This window comes from Elephas maximus, chromosome 3 (assembly GCF_024166365.1).
Source record: "Elephas maximus indicus isolate mEleMax1 chromosome 3, mEleMax1 primary haplotype, whole genome shotgun sequence".
Lineage (NCBI taxonomy): Eukaryota > Metazoa > Chordata > Mammalia > Proboscidea > Elephantidae > Elephas > Elephas maximus.
Genome location: NC_064821.1, coordinates 187,072,139 through 187,076,384, shown reverse-complemented (window position 1 = coordinate 187,076,384; position 4,246 = coordinate 187,072,139).

Here is a 4,246-nt window from a genome sequence, read left to right as displayed (position 1 = left end):
GCATGTCAACAAAATAGGAGACAGCTCAGGGCACGTGGAGACTTGAGCTTTGGCCTGCTGGCACTGCTCTGCTGTGTGATTCTGTTCTGTCTCTAAGCCATTCCCTCTCCCACTTTAAATAAATAGGTTGAATAAAGCCCTTCTGCTATTACATCATATGCTTGTAGGTGCTGTTTCTACAAAGGAAATGTGTGCCCCCACATGCTAACTGTGGAGCTGTTCCCACTAGCCTATAGCTTCCATGAGATTGTAACTATGGACATGTTCACTGTGTACCGTGTGGCTCTAGCACAAGGACTAGAGAATACTGACTAAAAAAATGGACGAACAAGTGAGTGAATGTGGGTGCTTTACATTAACAGTACAGCCCAGACCAGTCTCCAAACTCCATGTGGCCAGTGCTCAACCTGCCATTAGCTACATCTATATACCTTGCGCCACCTATAAGCTCCAAATGGCTCATTACCTGCTCTGTGGGGTAAACCTCTCACTAGTGATTTTTACATCTGCAGGTAGCACTAACATCTCTGGCAAGAGATACTGAGTCCTTATGCCACCAAAACAGGTGGGTGTGTTTTGCCCCACCCATTTCATAGGCTGGGAAGGCAAGGTATGGAAAAGTCAGATGACTTGTGCAAGGGCCTGGATGAGTCACAGAGCTATCTCCAAAATGCCAAGAATCTCCCTCCTACCCATCCTTTTGGACACAAGCTCATAGTATCAGAGACACGTGGACTTAAGCAATAGTAGCTCAGTAGGCTCACAGGGTAATAAATGAAGATCATCATAAAGTCACAGAATAACAGAAGATTCAGAATCATGGCATCTCTGAGGTGGAGGAAATTAAAGGGGTCACGGGATCTGGCCCCTGCCTCGAGGCAGATGAATACCCGTGCCATTCAGCTTAATGGCCTGTTTTTCTTAGGAAAATCCACTGGTCTTGAAAACTCTCTGAAGTCCTCTGGTTAGCTCACCTCAGGGCTTACCATCTGGATGGTCAGGAACTGTATACTAGATTGTTTCTAACATCCCTATTTCAGCAGCACCCGCAAATCCCTGACATTTATTACCTTTTTGGATCTGTGCCCCTTAGTGTCTGGACCAGACCAAGATTTCAACTCAGCAGTACTCCTAGCCTTGACCAGGAGATCAAAGTGGGGGAGTGCCCAAAGAGACCTGCTACTTCCTGAGGGCAGAGCTGGATCTCCTCTCATCTTGGGAGATTTTCCCAATCAGGGCCTAAGGATGTTCTGAGGGCAAAATCTGGGTCCTTTCCTTTCTGTGGAAAAGAAGCTGAAGGAAGTGAGAAATCACACACCAAGAAGAGAGAGGGCACACAAACTTAGGTCTTGAGTGAGAAATGTCAGATCTAGGTCTGAGACCAGAAAGTAGCACAGCGGTGCCTCCCTGAGATCCCATGTCTGGGTGTCTCTGATCTAGGCTCAACTCTGAGACTCATGCCATAGATCCTCTGCACTATCATTCCAATGAATCAGGTATTCCTCCTAAACCATCAGGAGATTGTACGGTAGAACTACAGAACAGAGGGCTCATGGATCTGAGTCACAGAGCTCACCCTTTTATGGTAACTGAGGCTAAGAGAGAAAGGAAGAAACTTGCTTGGGGCCACACAGCCAGCTAGGAGCAGACTATACACCGGAATCTGTGAGTCTCACCTAGGACATGTTCCATTAAAGCTTGTGACCACTGACCTCAGGCTTGCTAGGGAGCACCTAACCTGCCCTCCTTCTTGCCTCTCTTTTACCCCCTAACCCCATCAAGACTACCACTAAGGGAGCCAAGATAAGTTCTGTACGTATCACCCTCAATTGAATAAAGTATGTTTTCACGTATGTGGGCAGGCACACAGGAGTCTTGCGATCTGCACATGTGTGGGTTGTCAAAACATGAGGACAGCAGTCCCAGCTTAGAGCCCCACAGGTTGTATCAGAGCGCTCTTGGCCTGAGAAACCAGGAAATATCAGTGCCCAGACAATCTCTTTCTCTTGGCATTGCCCACTGGGCTGGTTTGCTTGAACTTCTTCCAGCCCTCCCCTAACCCATTTATTCTCCTGAAAGTAGTAATGGAAATATATTTGCATTTTAGGAAGTTCGAACAACCCATGTTTCCCTAGCATATTCCTCCAGATAGAGCCCATGGGATGACATGCACTCTCAGACACTTCTCTCCCAACCATGTCATCCATTTTTTCAATGCAAACAGCACTTCCTGCCCCTCATCACAGCCTCTCCAAGACCTCCATACAAACCCTCTACACCACAGACCAACTACACTCTTTATGAGTTTACACCTTCTACAGCCATAGATTGTGGGCCCTTATCACAGCTCTGTCAATTCCTAGTTGTGTGATCCTGGGTAATTTGAATCTCAGTCTCCTTATCTGTAAAGTGGAGACATTAACAGTCAGCATGTCACTCCTCTGCTCGAAGCTTTCTAATGACTACTCATCCTTTTCAGGGTAAAAGCGAAAGAACTTATAATGGATTTCAGGGGGCTACACAGACTCGAAACCTTCTGCTCTTACTTTCCTTACCTCTTTCTTCATTCTATGCCTCACTGAAACCTCCTGACACACTGGCCTGCTTGCAGTTCACCCGACACTCCAGGTACACTCTTGCTTCTGGAACTTCGCTCTGCCTTTTTCCCCCAGAAAGCTCATTGTTAAACAGTTACCAACACACCACTTTCCAGAGCTAGTTTACTCCCTTGGAGTAATCATTGCCCTTATTTTAACCAGGTCAAGTTCATGGCCTGTCTGTCGGAGTGGACCTCATCAGTGAGTGCACAAAATCTTTTATAGAACTGCCACTCTAAAAACCCCTCAGACTATATCTCAGAGGCTAGTAAATTTTTGGGGTCAGCCTATGGCGATGGGAATATCAAGTGGTTGTATGTATGGGAGTGTCTTGACTTTTGTAGAGCATTCTGCTATAACTCTAGCCTGTCAAATGGGGTCCCCAAAGAGAAGTCTGGTAATCTTGCCTATATTTACATCTGTCTTGTAACCTTTCATAAAAGGTTTCTCTTTTTCTTTCTCCCTCTTGCTTTCTCTCTCATACACACACACACACATACATACACACTATGGCAACCATTAAAAATCCAACTTTTTTGTTCACATACAAAAAAATGAGTATGTTTAAGGGGTTCTTCCCATCATTCAAAAAGCAACACTAAAGCAAAAACCTTTCTCCCTACCAACACACTGTGGGCACCCTAGGATGAGGAAATTTACTGTTAGATTCTCTCACTTATGAAAAGCTCCCTTTTGTAGCCAACTCTTTTGATACATTTTGGTAATAATATTTATTTAGTTAGTTACCTTCTCAGAAGGAACTTCCAGGAAGATATTCTATGGAAAACAGATGCCCAGTAGTGACAATGTTGATGTTGCTGATGATGACGTTGATAACAATGACAAAGAAGATGACTAGATTCCAAGCCCTTCCAGGAGCAGGAACTAACTACCTTTGTGGTAGCTTCTTCTGCTACCAACTCAGAATGTATGTGCTTGAAGGTAGGAGTGAGAAAGGAGTTTTTTGGCAAGTGTCTCTTTTGGGATGTCCTCCTGTCATCCATATCTCTCTGCACTAATACAATGCCCCAATCTCATGGCATTCAAAACTCAGATGACAGTCTCATAGAAATAGGGTTGAGATCATGGTCTATGGGGAATGGTTACCATAACAAACAACCTCAAACCACATCTGAGTCTTCAGTCTGTGACCAGCACCATCTCAGTGCTGTGGACGATACAGACAAATAACCTTAGACCCTGTCCTCGGGGAGCTCACTGTCTAACTTCAGAGAGATGAAGAGACACCTGGAAGTTAGGTAGAAATGTTGAACTTCAACTCAAGAGGAATCAGTAGGCAGGAATGATTACAGGCAAAATCAAGGGTCAGTCGAGGTTCTCAGTGCCAAAAACCCATTGCCGTCTAGTCAATTCCGAATCATAGCAACCCTATAGGACAGAGTAGAATTGCCCCATACGGTTTCCAAGGAGCAGTTGGTGGATTCCAACTGTCAACATTTTGGTTAGCAGCCATAGTTCTGGCAGCCTTTAAAAAGGATGCCAGGACCTCATCCTAGGTGAATTGAATCAGAAGTTCTGGAAATAGGGCCCCAGCATTGGTGTTTTAAAAAAGGAATCAGCTGATTACAACATGCAGCCAGAGATAAAAGCCACTGATCATTACAGACAAACAGGTAGAGATCCATGTT